The sequence below is a fragment of the Miniopterus natalensis genome, chromosome 8 (assembly GCF_054644295.1).
Source record: "Miniopterus natalensis isolate mMinNat1 chromosome 8, mMinNat1.hap1, whole genome shotgun sequence".
Classification (NCBI taxonomy): domain Eukaryota; kingdom Metazoa; phylum Chordata; class Mammalia; order Chiroptera; family Miniopteridae; genus Miniopterus; species Miniopterus natalensis.
In genome coordinates, this window is record NC_142088.1 from 43,893,743 (window position 1) to 43,909,986 (window position 16,244).

The 16,244-nt window shown below is 41.0% G+C and overlaps 1 protein-coding gene across 1 annotated transcript in view; it reads left to right on the plus strand.

Moving 5' to 3' along the window:
* Positions 1-16,244, plus strand: part of STK39 (serine/threonine kinase 39) — a 245,975-nt gene that overhangs the window by 155,737 nt on the left and 73,994 nt on the right. The window lies entirely within an intron of this gene.

Genomic DNA, 16,244 nt, shown 5'->3' on the forward strand with positions numbered 1-16,244 from the left:
ACTTAATTGTAAACAGCTTGATTTACCAGGTCAATCAGAATACGGTCACATTTTTGAAGGTGCTTTAACATAAGTTACACGTGTTCTCCCTTTGACAATTAAACACATAAAGCACATGGCTTAATGGATCATTTGCAGAGCTGTGGCTGTAAAAAGCAGGTTTATTTTCAAGGTTAGTTTCCAGCCCTCTGCGTTATCTTAGTCTGTCAGGGTAGATTATCGTTGCCATAATCACCCCTTCCTTCTGATGGCCATTTACAACCTGCAGCACATTCTCACATGCCTACCAGGGGACCCTCACAGCAACCCTTGGTGTGATTTAACTCAGGGTTGATTCCCAGTCAAGAAGTGAAATCGCCACAAAGCCGCTTTCCTTACATTTGAAAGTAGCCTTGATTATGAGTCACAATTAGTGTATTTTGCAATCCCCGAAGAGTGAAGTAGTTCATTCTCTTCTCATTTGATTTTAGGACCAGGAACTCCTGTCATTTATTTTTCAGTTGCTCATTTATTCTTTCAGTCCACCTATATTTATGAGAACTCTGCCGGGCTCTGTGTTTGTCATTGAGATACTGGGATGAGCGAGGCTGTGAAGGTCACAGTCTAGTCCACTGAGTGTGCGGTGATGGAAGTGGCCTTTAGAATCCAGTCATCTGGCCTCCTACTTGGTTTATGCAGGAATCTTTCTTTAGTGTCCCTGCTGGATATTTACCGGGCCTCTGCACATCCTTCAGCTCACTCTTTCTCCACTATCACCCCTGTGGACCCGAAAAGCTTTCATTGTGATAGTTCATCTTCCTCCTGAAGATTCAACTAACCTCCTGTTCTGGGCTCTTATGGGATCAAATTCTGGCCCTCAGAGCAACTGTCAGTCTCTCTGAATAAAAGTCTCTTGAGTGTGTTGAAATGCATATTTCAAGCCTTACCTTCAAATATCGTTTTGCTCTAGGTACTAGAACAATATAGGACTAATGCATTTTCTCATTTTCTGAGAGCCATCTGTATATTTGCAAGGCTTGTTCTCTTTTCTTAGGCAAAACAACACATGGAACTCTAGCCGTGCTTCTCAAAGTATAGTTCTACATCCCTCTCATAATCCCGGTTCACCTTTATTGGCATTTAGTCTGCACCGGCTTCTGTTATCTTTTTCCTCATGGGTCTAGGTGGTGGTTTTCCTAATTTGTGGCTTAGGTCACTACTCCTACAAGATGCTCCATGAAGAAAGCTTCCATGTTCAAACAAGTAAAGAAACAGTGCGCATGGAATCTACCTATTACACGCACATGCACACACATACCTTATTTGGAAATCACAAGGAACATTAACATCAAAGATTCTAAGAAAAGTCTTGTAGGAAAGGAATTTATTTACTCTAAAACCTATTTGACTTCAGAGTTCTTTTCATGGAATTGTCTTCCAGTTTAACATTGTTTCATTTAAATGTAGCACCTATATTTACGTACAGGCTTCCACATGTGGTCTGAGCAGGCTGGAATACAGTAGTAAGATGGTGTGATTTTTGCAAATCACGCTATATTTTTTCTAAATCAGGCCAAGTTTTCATTGCCTTGTGAAATATCCATGTGCTTTGGTGGCGAATTTAGCATTACCTAACACTTAGGCTAAACCTCATTTTGTGTGGGTTTTTTTTTTTTATTTAAAGGGCTATCAAGCCTAATTCTGAACTGCAACATGTGTTTTAGCACTCTCTCTGTCTTAACATTTATCGCTATAATAACGAATCTGTTGGTTTTGACTCACAGCCTGCCCACCATACATTTCACTCTTGATTGTCAGTGTGTCATATTAGTTAGAGTGTTTGGTTTATCAGACTGGCAAGTGATCATATCCAACCTTTGACATCTTTATTTAAAACATTGATTAACACGTTCAACAGTTCAAGTAGGACAGCCTCTCGCATCTGTTAGAAACTGCCCACTGTCTCAGTGACTAGTAATTAACTAGTATTTTATGATATAGTTGCTCAACCACAACCAAATTCTATTGACTCCCCTGCCTCTTAGTGAATGTTAGCTATTCAGAAGGATGTCATAAAAGGATCCATTAGAAGTGTGGCTAAAATTAAGACATACTATAACAATGGTATTTTCCTGAAACCATCTAGAAGCACCTTCAAAATACAGAAGTTATTTTTAGTATAACTTATTTTCAGTGAACATATGTTTGTGTACATTTTTCCCCTATAGTTTTACAAGGTTTTGGTTTAAATTAGTGTTTTTTATATTTGAGAACTTGTGCGTCTCTCAGAATATACTATTAAACTCCTCAAAGGACAGTCGTTGTACTTTAACTTGAGAAACGACCTTTGAAAATGAAAAGTTAAATGCTGTTAAATTTTTGTGATCACTCTGTGCTGATATAAATGTAAACAGCAAATACATTTCTTTCTATAAATATTCATTGAGCACCTACAATGTGCATGGCGCTATTTTAGGTGCTGTGATGCAACAAGGGGGGGAAAAACAAAAGACAACATTTCTTGCCCTCAAGAAGTTTAAATTTTAAAGAGGTGGGAGAGGGACAATTCAAATATTTGTATTATATGTTATGATATATCAAGTTCTCTGAGGATAGAAAGCAGAGGGAGTGGTATTCTATGTTGAGGAAGGCATAGCAGTTTTCTACTGCTGTGTAACCAGTTACCACAGACTTAGTGGCTTAAAACAATACCCATTTACTATCTGACAGTTTCTTTAGGTCGGAAACCTGGGCACTGCTGAGGTGGTTTCTCTGTTGTGTCTCAAGGCTGTACTTTAGGCACCTTCAGTTGGAGACAGAGGTTTTCTTCCAAGCTCCCCTGGGTATTGTCAGAATTCAGTTCCTTGGGGTCCTCAGCTCCTTCAGACCACCTCATTCCACAGATAGTTCACAGCAGGACTTGGCTTTTTTCAAGGGTGGCAGGAGACCCTCTCCCTTCTCCAAGGGCTCGGCCCCCCTGTTGATGGTTTCAGCCAGTTCTACCTAGGAAAATCTCCCTTTTGAGCAAGTCAGAATCAGCCAATTTGGAACTTTAATTACATCTGCAAAGGCCCTTCACCTTTTCCACAAAATGTAACTTAATCATGGGAATGGCAGCCCATCGTATTTAAAGATCCCATTCATACCCGGGAAGGGGATGTATGGAATTGTTGTTTACTGAAATGAGGAAGAGAGTTGGCGTTGCAGGTTGGGTTAGAATCAAGAGTTCAGGTTCAGACGTGTTACATTTGGGTTGTCCAGTGGATATCTGTGCGATGATATGGGGTGCACGGGTCTAGGTTTCAAAGGAAATATATTTTTAGGCTACAGATAAGTTTGAGAACTGTCGGCACGTGCAGTATTTGAAGCTATGAAATTCTGTGAGGTCACCTAAGGAGTGGTGAAGGTGAAGAAGAGAAGTGGCCTGGTGCACTCTCGGGTGATGCACCCATGAGCAGCAGTCAGCTGACTGACAAGGAGAGGCCGATGAGGCGGAGGAGAGAACTGGTCGCATGAACGACAGGAAGTGTCTCAGGAAAGGAGGAGTGGACAATCTGCAGCTATTAATAGATCAAGTGCAATGGGAACTAACAATTCACCATTGTATCTGGCAAAATGCAGCACATTCTTGACCTTGGCGAGAGTTGTTTCATTGGAGCGAGAGGGGCAAAAGCCTGATTGAACAGAGTAGCAAGAGCATAGCAAGAGAGAACATGAGGCAGCGAGGCTAGATAACTTGTTAGCACATCTAGCTCTTGCTAGAAAGTTGCTATATACAAGGGACTGGAGAAATGGGAAAATGGGGTGAAGGAGGTTTTTCGTTTTTGTTTTTAAAAAGCATTCTTTATAGGTTAATGGAAATGATCCAACATAGAAGGACAAATGGAATGAGAGAGAGGAGACATCGGAAGACTGATGTCCTCCGGTGGGTGGGAAGGGATGATACCTGGGTATGCACATAGATGTCAGACTTGGAAGCACTGAGAGGTCACCTATTGGACAGTGAAGCCACCACAGTGGAGGGCAGAGGTTCAAGGAGATGGGTAGATTTGGGTAGGGACCTCTTGTGTTGTTTCTGTTTTTGCTGTAAAATAAGGCATGTCATCGTTCGAGAGGGAGGAAGGAAAAGGTGATCAAGGTTTGATAAATGGGGATATTGTGTAAGCTATTGTGTAGGCAAGTGGAGAGTAAATTTACCAGGGAAATATGGTAGGATGAACATGCTGCACCAGTGATCACTTTATAGTGATTGTGAATGTAAGGACATTATCCCGAGGTCTCAACATAAATGTGTGTGTGTGACTGATTGTAATTGAAACGGAAACACAACATTTAAGACATTCATAGAGACGATGGAATACTGTAAAAATAGAAGGAGCTCTTACCCTTTGCGACAGCATGGATGGACCTAGAGAGTATTAAGCTAAGCAAAATAACCCAGTCAGAGAAAGACAAATATCACGTCATCTCACTTATATGTGGAATCTAATGAACAAAATAAACTGATGAACAAAATAGGAACAGAGACATGGGTGCATGGAACAGACAGGCAGATCTCAGAGGGAAGGGTGGTGGGGGTATGGGAAGAGATTAACCAGAGAACATACATGCATATGTGCATAGCCCGTGGACACAGACAATAGTGTGGTGAGGGCCTGAGATGGGGCATGGGCTGAGTGGAGGGGGGCAAAGGCGGGGAATGGAGAACATCTGTAATACTGTCAAAAATAAAAATAAGAAATAAAAATAGAGGCTTCTATGAGCATACCCACAGGCCCAGGTTTTACTATCACTGTTTAAATCGTAAACAAATATGGTTATAGAATTGTTCTCGTTGATCTCTTGAGCGCAGGGTGGCAGTCTCCTTGCCCCCTCCTCTCACCACCAGCACCCACTCATAGGTCCAACTTCCTTCTCTAAGAACCTGCAAAGTTACATGCTCGCTGAGAATCAGAAACCTGCCCTCCAGCGTTGGCCTCTGCCATGCGATTTCCTCATACCGCACTCCCCGCGTGATGTTTGCTCCGGACCCCTTGTACCACCTCTGGGCCCAGGAAAGCTGTCTCCTTAACCAGTCTGTGTGAGATGAAGCTGAGAGGTTGTTCTGGCCGGTGTTCAGCAGATTTTAGAAAATCCATGCCCTCTTTTGTACCCTTCTCATTTCTTTTCACCTCCACATCAAGATTCTGATATATGTGTATGCATACGTATTAACAGACACACGCACACATGCACCCTCGCTCTGTCCTTGCAAACCGCTGGTTTAGACAGCGCGCGGCTCTCGGACTGGGAACCGGTGCGCCCGCTTTCTCATCCCCTGGGGCGATTAGGGCGTGACATTTATGAGTATTACGCTCCACAGCCTAGTGGGTAGACGCCAGTTCACGCCAGCCTGTCATCAGTTCTTAACTAATGCTGTATGGATGGCTGCCCTCCACCTCTCGGAAAGGTCACTCTGACTTTCTTTCTGACATAGCATTTTCCACTCCTACCTACCTGCTGGGAATGTGTTCCCCGCTCTCTGTACCATCCCCGGCTGCCAGGTAAACCTCACCTGCATCCTGTAAGTAGGGAACGGAAATATTTTACTTTTCAAAATACCGTCTTCCACAAGAAAAGACAGATACATGGTAGCTACAAGTAGTGTATTTGTTTCTCCATTTTTCCATTACTCATTTCTGGTGATCATGGGCAAAAGACTGAGGAGGCAGAGGCTAATTCTTTCCTTGAAAAAGCCACAATATTGTTTTAATTTGCTTTTAAAACTTTGCTTTTAATTTGCTTTTTATATGTCAGTTTGGAGAGAAAGGATTAGACCTTAGGTCTTAAAGTTAAATGCTGGATGGAGATAAAAATGCAGATTTTTCTTTTATGTACTTTTCTGCAAACGTTCCCTTGCCCACTGTGTATATGGTAATGTCATCTATGTTATTAAAAAAAGGCTTAATATCATAAAGTTAGGTAAAACAAAAGGAAATCCTCTTCAACTCATCTCAGGAGGAAAATACCAGGTGGGTCGCCTCAGAATTTATATACTGTCAGTAGATGGTGGTACAGTTTCTGGTTTGAGCTAAACATTGGACCAATATTTTGCCATTAGTGTATTTTTCATAAAACAGAATAGTCATGTATTTGACATAAAACATGTTTTTAGAATCAGGCTCAGTGATTTGGAAACGTGATGAACTTAGTTAAATTGTTAATTCCTTTGTGGCGGGTGCTGTTCATACTTTGACAGCTCAGCCCTGTGCGTTAGTTCCATTTGCTGAAGGCGCCCATGCCAGTTGTTGTCCTACATAGATGCTCTGTGATGGAATAGCCCACCAGTTTGCTCATAATGAACTTACCTTGTTATTCGGTAGCGCTGTCCTGTTAAAGACCCCAGACCAACAGGACAGCTTTCCTGCTTGTAGGGAGAAATGGGCTTTAGAATACGGTATCTGTTTTAACGGTAATCCTTTACCATGGCTGTATTGCCTGATTCGACTTATTATTTGACTTAGTAAATTATAATTTCATAAAGTTGAAGTCGATAAAAACAGGGTTGATTACTGTTTTAACATCAGTTTGCCTGACTTCAAATTCATATCATCATTCAGGAGGGATTATAATTCTTAATTTGTTCTCTAGCCTGTAAAATCAGGTTAATTGCATATTCTTACTAGTCAAGTGGTTTGAAGGCTTGATTAACTTTTCCCCAAAAGGTTAAGTAGCGTTGGCATAGTGTTCAATTGTGGCAATGCTTTTAAGTACATGTTGTGTTTCCTCCCCCTCCCCCCAGCAAACTACTTAATTGTGGCTTTTCTGTGCGTGCAAGTCTTTGTTGAACATCCCAAGATGAATGGGACAGGGTTTCTGCACTCAAAGAGCTTACCGTGTAGGCGGAGAGATCAGACCCTGCACAAATGACTCCAAGGTGAGGTAGAAAGTAATAAACGCAGTAAGAACACAGATGAAAAGAAGAGCTATGGGTAAAGGAAGGTGAGAGCCCTTTTCTCTGAATGCTACCTTTGGAGTACTTGTTCCCATAGTAACCAAGGTATATTTTGTTCAACATCCATATTTTGAGAAGAGTAATGGTTAGGTTGAATCCAGGGGCAGTGTCGGGCAGTGTCAGGCAGTGGTCTTTGATTAGGGCCTTATCAGACTTATATTATTTCTGATAAGACCATGTTTGTTTTGCAGAAGTGGCATGTATTGTTATGTAGGCAACAGATTCCTAGAAATACGGTCCCTGTATGTGAAAAATATTTGGCATTTCACTTAATTTCTCTGAGTGTCCTGTTTTGGTTCTTTGCATTTCTCTGAGAACTAAAGTCATTGTCGCATATCTTGGCTTCAGTGTCAGCGAGGTCCTTAGCAAAGCTGACCCTCCTACTCCGTACCAGGCACTGTGGTAAGCACCATGTGCGCTTTGTGTTGTTGAATCATCATAAAACCTCCACAGCATCATTACTGCTACTAACGTGTCATGGTTGAGGAGATCCAGGTGTAAAGTCATGGCAATAATTTGTCCAGTGCTGTGCAGCTCAGAAGGAGCAGACACGGGCCTTGAACCGAGGTCTGTTTAACACGCTGGTCTTCAATCTTTCCACTTGACCCCATGGCCCTTCTCTAGCAGTTCCGTTTTGAATGCAGTAAGAAACTCATATACTTTTAGGGTCGTTACATTTACCTGTCTTTTCATTCACGTTTCACATAAATGTTCTTTGAACAGTGTTTTCTGATAAACTCATCATTAAATATTATGACAGGAATACCTGAAATATTTTAGAGGAGATGCTAACCATGTTGTTGATACGGTTCAGGGAGATAGTACAAGTGTAGGTGATATGGGGTAGTATAGGGTGAGAGACCTTGTACACATGCACAGTTTTTCTGCTGGTAAGCGTGCTAAAGGAAGGCTTATTTATATTCAGAAAAAAAGTGTGGTAAAGGGAAACAAAATAGAATTAAAAACCATTCATTGTGAGATGTCTTTTTTTTTTTTTTTCCTGACAATGGAGCAAGAAGATATTTGTGAGTACAAATACCTTCAGCAATAGGGAATGTATAGGGTTTTATTTTTAAGCAATATATGGTTATCTTAGAAATTTAGAGAAGAAAAATAAGAACAAGAAATAAAATCTTTCCTAGTCTCTTGATAAATATTCTTCTTGTCTTTTTTCTAAATTTTTAAAATGTTATTGTGTGCCCTGGCCAGGTAGCTCAGTTGGTTACAGCATTGCCCCAATATGCCATGGTTGTGGGTTTGCTCCCTGGTCAGGGCACATACACGAATCAACCAATGAATGTATAAATAAGTGGAACAACAAATCGATGTTTCTCTGTATCTCTCCCCCTCCCTCCCACCTTTCTTTCCCCTCGTGCTCTCTCTCTAAAAATCAAACAAATAAAATTATTGTGTAAATATTGTATTATTAACCACAGTGTTTTATAATCTTTATTTGGTAATGTCTTTGGTATCTTTTCATATCAACAAGTATAAATCTACACAATCCTTTAAATGGCTGCCTTATATTTTGAGACTGAATGTACCAAAACATATTACTTGAAAAATATCATTTGATATTTGCAGAGTTCCAAGTTTTTAAGTATAACAACATGTAAAAGCAAAAAAAAAAAAGAAAAGCTTATATGTGCAAAAATAATGTTAGAAAACTGCCCAGTAGAAAAAACCCTTTTAGCATTGCATCTTGACCTTGGTGAAATGCACTCAGACGCTGAGAAACCTGGAGCTACATAACTGAGTAAGCCCAGTATCAAAGCACATGGGATTATAAGGGCTGCTTGTGGCTCTCGGGTCGGCAGAGGATGTCATTATCTAGGTAGCATCTGACACCGTGTCCCTACCCTGTGTTAGGGCTGAGTTCTTAGAGCTGTGTTTCAATGAAGACACTGCACTGAAGCCACAAAAATGAGTGATTCCTGGGTGTCACTTGCTTGCCAATGACAGAACACAAACAGAGGGTTCCATTTGCCAGTGTTCTTTGGAGTTCTTCCTTCTAGTGCATATTCTTCATGAAATCCTCCCCGGCTGCTTTCTGCGCTTAGAGGAAGTGACATGTGAGACATAACCGTCCAAGAGATGAGAGATTGTCTTTATGCTTTTAGAGCCTTACACAGTGCCTAGCATGTGACGGACCCTTAATAAGTGTGTGTTACACAAGTGCCAACTGATGGATTCTTAACTAGAGGCATGTTTCCCAAACTTTAAATATCAAGATGCCTCATAAGACCTTTTTTGTGTACAGCTCTTTTTTTTTGATGTAGTAGAAATGCATACCAAAAATGTACAAAAAATGCTCTTTGCTAGATTTCCTCTAGGATAATTCCAAAGTGAGGCAATACTTTGGATATACTATCTATATCTTATTTTTAAGACACATGGACTCCAAGCTATAAGAACTGTGAGACATAATTTCAGTGGCAGAGATATAAAAGAAGTGGTACTGACCGATGATCCTTACAGGAAGGAGCGTTCTCTGCCCTTCCTATGTACCCAGCTAGGATTACTTCTCCTAAATATCCACCGGCTATACCTGCCTCAGGGTCTCAGGACCAAGTCTCAACGTGCAAGCTTTGAAGTGCCGGTGTGATATGCTGCTTCTTCCAGATCCCCTGCCTGGTAGAGGGTTCCCTACTATATATATTTTTTTAAAAAGTCCAGCTGGCATGGCTTAGTGGTTGAGCATCGACCTATGAACCAGGAGGTCATGGTTCGATTCCCAGTCAGGGCACATGCCCGGGTTGTGGGCTCCATCTCCAGTAGGGGGCGTGTAGGGGGCAGCCGATCAATGACTCTCTCATCATTGATCTTTCTGTCTCTCTCTCCTTCTCCCCTCCTCTCTCTGAAATCAATAAAAAATATTTAATAAAAAGTCTTCCTGATTCCTTAGGCTGTCGGCATGCCTCTGGGACCTTACCCACGACTGCAGCTCTGATGCAGGCTGATTCCAGGGAGCTCTTACCTAATCTCAGAGAACTGCAGTGAATTGTGCAGGTCACATGACCAGTCACTGTCTGTGCCAGGGACAGCGCCCCAATATCCACCACCGAGGAGTAGCCTTCTTGCTCTCCTCTGTCTCATAAGTTTCCCCATGCTCTGCTGGCTGGTCTTACCTCCTGGACTAATTGTTTGGTCCCATTTCTGGGACTTTCACGTCTTCCCTGAACTCTTCTTTCTCATGAGCTTTTTAATGTCACTGCACAGATAGACATGAAGAGGAAATGTCTTAAAAGTAGTGGGTACCATAAAAAGCTTTGATGGCATTTAAGTCAATGTTAATTACACGATACCGTGGCTGGTAATGGCCTGAAATCTTCACAAATGCCGAAATGGTTCAAGTTACCCTCTCTGTGACTGTGCAGAGGCTGTCTCCCTTAGCCTTTTTTCTATTCTGCGTTTCCTGGCTGCTGCCAAGGTAACCTGCCACTCTTAGCATTCTAAAAATGCTCCTCTCTGGTTTTATTGGGGAAGGTTGTCTCTTAGGACTTGTCCTCTTGATCAGAACCGAATAATTCTGAAGTCTGTTTGCAAAGTTATTTCAGTTCTCAGTTACCATGTCCCTGGAGATAATGAGTGGTAAGATTTCTCTCTGGAAATGTTGAAGGTAACAAGCATCTTTCAGTTTGGGAGCTTCCTTTGCATTAACTTTTCTTTCCCCATTGAGACCAGACTTCCTGGAATATACGTTCAACTTTTTATTTTGCAATTCCCAGAGTTCTAGAGAACTTTGTTCTCCTTGGACTTGTTAACCGGTGGTACAGTGGGAAATCTCTGCCGCCCAGTGAACTTCATTGGTTGGTCTTTGTATTAGTTTTCTATCTCTGCCTTAAGAGATTACCACACACAGTGAGGCTTAAAACAGCACACATATATTATCTCACGGTTCTGTAAGTCAGGAGTCTAACACGGGTCTCAGTGGACTAAAATCAGGTTGTCACCTGGGCTGTGTCCCCTTCAGGAGGCCCTAGAGGAGAAGCTGTTTCCTGTACTTTTGTTTTGAGATTTTATTTTTTAGAGCAGTTTTAGGTTCACATCAAAATGAAGAGGAAGGTATAGAGACTTCTCATTTAACCCCTGACCCTACACATTCATAGCCTCCCCCATTATCAACATTCCCAACAGAGTGGTATATTTGTCACAATCTGTGAACTTATTTTGACATGCCCTTGTTACCTAGAGTCCATAGTCTACATTAGGGTTCACTCTTGGTGTTGTACAGTCTATGGGTTTGGGCAAATGTATAATGACATATCCACCATTATAATATTGTGCAATATTTTCACTGCCCTAAAAGACCTTTGTGCCCCACCTGTTAACCCTCTCCCACACTCCTGGCAACCACTGATCTTTTTATTGTCTCCCTCGTTTTGCCTTTTCCCAGAATGTCATAGAGTTGGAATCATTTTCAGATTGGCTTCTTTCACTTAGTAATATGCATTTAAGATTCCTCCATATCTTTTCATGTGTCCTGACAGCTCATTTCCTTTTAAGTATGAATAATATGCATTGTCCGTATGTTCCACAGTTTATTCATTCATCTACTGAAGGACATCTTGCTTTTCTTTCAAGTTTTGCAATTACGCGTAAAGCTGTTATAAACTTCCGTGCGCAGGTTTCTGTGTGGACATAAGTTTTCAGTTCCTTTGGGTAACTACCAAGGAGCACAATTGCTAGATTGCTGGTAAGAGTATGTTTCGTTTTGTTAAGAAATAAGTTTTGTTGCCAAACTGTCTTCCAGCGTGGCTGTACCATTTTGTGTTCCACCAGCAGCGAACGAGAGTTCTTGTTCCTTCACATCCTCACCAGCATTTGGTGGTGGCGGTGTCACTGTCAGTGTTCCAGATTTTGGCCCTTCTATTGGGTGTGTAATAGTATCTCATTGTTGCTTTAATTTTCATTTCCCCGATGACATGTGATGTTCCACATCTTCTCACATGCTTGGTTGCCATCTGTATATCTTCTTTGGTGAAGTGTCTGTGGAGATATTTGGCCTAATTTTCTTTTTTCCTTTGTTTCCTTATCGTTGAATTTCAAGAGTCCTTTGTATGTTTTGGATCACTGTCCTTTATTATATATGTCTTTTGCCAATGCTTTAATGAAGTCCAGATTCTCAGTTATTTCTTTCATGGATTGTGTCCTTGGTATTGTATCTAAGAAGGCATCACCATGCCCGAGGTCATCTATGTTTTCTCCTAGCAGTTTTATAGTTTTGCATTTCACATTTAGGTCTATAATCCATTCTGAGTTAGCTTTTATGAAGGGTGTAAGGCCTGTGTCTCCATGTTCTTTTGCTTGTGTGCGTCCTGTTGTTCAAGCACCATTTGTTGAGAAGACTATCTTTGCCTCATTCTATTGTTGTTGCTCATGTGTCAAAGGTCAGTTGACTATATTTATAGAGTATATTTTTGGGTTCTCTATTCTGTTTCGTTGACCAGTTTTTCTGTTCTTTCACCAATACTACACTGTCGTGATTATTACAGCTTCATGAGATGTCTTAAAGTTGGGTAGTGACAGTCCTCCAACTTTGTTCTTTTTCCTTAATGTGTTTGCTCTTCTGGGTCTTTTGTCTCTTTATATAAACTTTAGGGTCAGTTTGTTGATATCCACAAGATAACTTGCTGGGATTTTTATCAGAAGTGCATTGAATCTAGTTGGTAAGAACTGACATTTTGACAGTATGGGTCTTTTTATCTAGGAACATGAAATATATCTCCACTTATTCTTGGATTCTCTCATCAGTTTTGTAATTTCCCGTGTATGGATCTTGTATATATTTTGTTAGATTTATACTTAAGTATTCCATTTGGGGGGGGGGTGCTAATGTAAATGATATTATGTTTTTAATTCCTAGTTTTACTTTTTCATCGATGGTATATAGGAAAGCAATTGACTTTTGTATATTAATCTTGAATCCTGTAACCTTGCTATTATTATTTATTAGTTCTAGGAGTCTTTTTTTTTTTTTTAATTTTCTACATAGACGATCCTGTCATCTGTGAAGACAGACAGTTTTGTTTCTTTCTTATCTTAATGCATTAGCTAGTACTTCCAGTATGATGTTGAAAAGAAGTGGTGAGAGGGGACATCCTGGCCTTCTACCTGATCTTAGTGAGAAAGCTTTGAGTTTCTCACCATCAAGTATGATATTTGCTGTAGGTATTTTTAGATATTCTTTATCAAGTTCAGGAAGTTCCCCTCTATTCTAGTTTCCTGAGAGTTTTTATCATTAACTGAACTTAAAAGCATAAACTGAGGAAGAGGTAGAAAATACCCACTAAATTTTAGGGAACAGTAACAAAATATAAAGTCATTATCACTTGATAAGGGTCTCAACTATATCAGAATTTGGCTGTGTAGAGTAACTAGAGATTATCTTTAGAGCTCCCAGTCTCTGGGCCACAAGGAAATCAGACTCTCACACAAATACGAGAACTACTCCTTCTAAAATGTTTCAGAAAATAAAACTGCATACTCTCCTCTGGTAACCTACTTACCTCAGCAAGTTTCCTGAGTGAGGTAAGTAGTTAAGTAACTTTAATCTCCAAAACAAAAAAAGGAGTTTTGGTGGAGTTTTTCATGAATTTGGAAACTGGAGATGCTGTAAAGCATAACTGGCCAAAAAATATTCGAAACCTTTTGGCTCGTTGTTACTTGCAAAAGTATATCTCCTTTCAAGGAAGTGCTGGAGGGCTTCTGCCCTGTGTAAGAAGGCAAACCACTTTCTCTGACACAGGGAACCCTGGGGATCTGGGGTTGGTTTCCCACACCCATCAGTTTGGGGCCCTCTGTTGCACTGATTGCCTAAGTCAGAGCGTGTGTGGTGGCTACTTTAAGATGACTTTTCCATTCCCTACATAGAAAATTTGTCTGTGTGCCAGTTGATTGCTTTGTTGTCTTAATGGAGAGGCTCTGGGGATTTAGTAAAATCAAACTTTGTACATTTGTCTGGAATTCGTTCTAGATTTTCTTTCGGCCGAGTAGATACAAAGTCAGCTCTGAAAAAGCCATTGGGTTTTTGTACTTTGATACAATCTCTTTTTATGGCTTGATTGTACCATTTTGCTCCCTCCCACAAAGAGAGAGCTTTCTCTGAGAATGTTCAGATGAAGTATTAGTCCTTTAAAAGGCTTAAAATGAATGTTTATTACCACAGCATGGGCTATACCATTTTAAACTCTTACACTGTAAATCACAACAAGGATCCTTGTCACGTTGGCCTTTTGACTGCATTAGACTAACTGCTCTGTTGAAGGGGAAGTGTAGCGTTTGCTTAGAGTATTTTTAGCAATATCCAGGTAACTAAAGTGCACCTTTTTTGTTTCTCAAAATATTCCGTCTTCCTCGCCCAGAAGATCTAAAAGAAAAGGAGGAACTGAAAAAAATCAGGGCTACAAGATATTTAATAATCCTTTATTCATTCTTTTGCAGTCAGCTTATTGAATAACCTATACTTTCTGGTATGAAAAAGTGAAAGTTTTATTTTTCTTTAGTTATTGGTTTCAAACAGCTTTGTTGAATCTTCCATTCCCATCTTTTAATGTCATATTGGGCATTCGGCCATGATTTTCCAGTCAGTTAGGATATAAAAAAGTCAAGTCTAGTCTAGACTTCAATCTTAAGTTCAATTTAGCTTTTATCCCCTCTCCCACTTGTCCCCTGTGGCTGAAAAGGGGACACGGCTAGCTCTTTCCCTCTTTTCACCCTCCCCTTTCTGCCCAGCTTTGTCCTCTTGATTGTCAGTTTTTCTCAAAGACTAACTGCTCGCCAGTGTCCTCTGAGGCAGTTGTGCAAGGCTGGCTCTCTGGTGGGGACCTGGGTGGGACGCTCTGAAGAGTCCCGGGCTGGTTCCACTTCTTCCTTCACGGGGGCAGGTGGGAAGGAGAGCCTCAGGAGTAGGGTTATGACCAGGTGGCTTGGTTTTGGCCACCTCCCAGTCGCCTCTTTCGGCACAGTAAGCCATGAATATGTATGTAGGCCCTACAGCTGCCCCTCCTGTCCTCTCTGCTATGTCTCACCAATTTTCTTTTCCTCCTCCAGGTAGATAGGGGTAGGACCAATGAATACATTTTCCTCATAAGCAGATAAACACCTGGGGAGTGAGATGCCCTCCTTCCCTTTTTGCAGGCACCTCTCATGTGTTGAGTGACTCTTTGGGAGACTCCTGCAGTAGGGTTTGTAGTGAGGAGTCCTGGCACACTCCCTGGACTGATAAATCACAACTCAAGATTTCTTCTCATTCTGTTCCTCAGCCACCCCCCCCGCCCCCTCAGTTTTTCTTTTATAGATATAGGGGTTGAGGGAATCAGAGCTCATGGTTGGGCCTAGTAGAGGTACTTTGGCCACTTATTAATAAGCGTTGGAGTGGCAGACGTCTAATATTTGCAGCACTCTTTAGAATATGGGGTACCTGATGCCTGTTTATCTTTAACTTAGCATCCTGGGAAACAATTCTCAGGCCACAGGAAAAGATCCACTCAGTATCTACTGATACAGCCATTCGTCCCCATGTAGATTGTACTGCTTCTGGGCAAGTTACCATGGGGAATATCATGAAACATAACCCTTGGCCTTTAAGGATCATAATACATTTTAGTTTAAGGAAATAAAGATATAAACATAGGAGATATTAAGTAGTTATATTAGGTAGCATGTGATGAATTGCTCACATAAACATAATTGAGAATAAATGGTGTGGTTTTTCAAATATCAGTGTCCACTGGAGGAGCCCACCAGGGCTGCCTGCCTGACCTGTTGTAAGGGCTGTGGGAGTGTGAATCAGGAGGTAGGTGAGTGCGATGCCTCCAGCGTAGCTCCTAGCTATGCCCTGCGGAGTACAGGAACGGGGAGGAATGGAAGAGAAAATGTCCAAGGCACAGTTTAGTACTAACTTGATTTTTTTTTTTTTACCAGACTGAATTTTGAAATAACATCATTATATTCTTGAACATTTGGGGGGGGGGGGGGGGGGGCTCTGTCATAGTTTCTAAGGTATAAATGAGAAATATATATTTGAGAATTGTACCTTTACTTTTCACGTATTAAGTAGAAGTTCTAAGGAGCTTGCTGTTTACTAACGACTTTGCTTTTCTTGTCTGTGTTATCAGGTTTATTCCTCATCAGTGTACTCATTTATTTATGTTCTATTTTTATTTGGAGAGAGAGTTTAAAATAATTACCCTTTTTGGTAATGGTCCTGTCACAGTTGTTAATGTGTTTGGCCTTCTAAGAATGGTTTGTTGGTTTGCCCCAAGTTTAC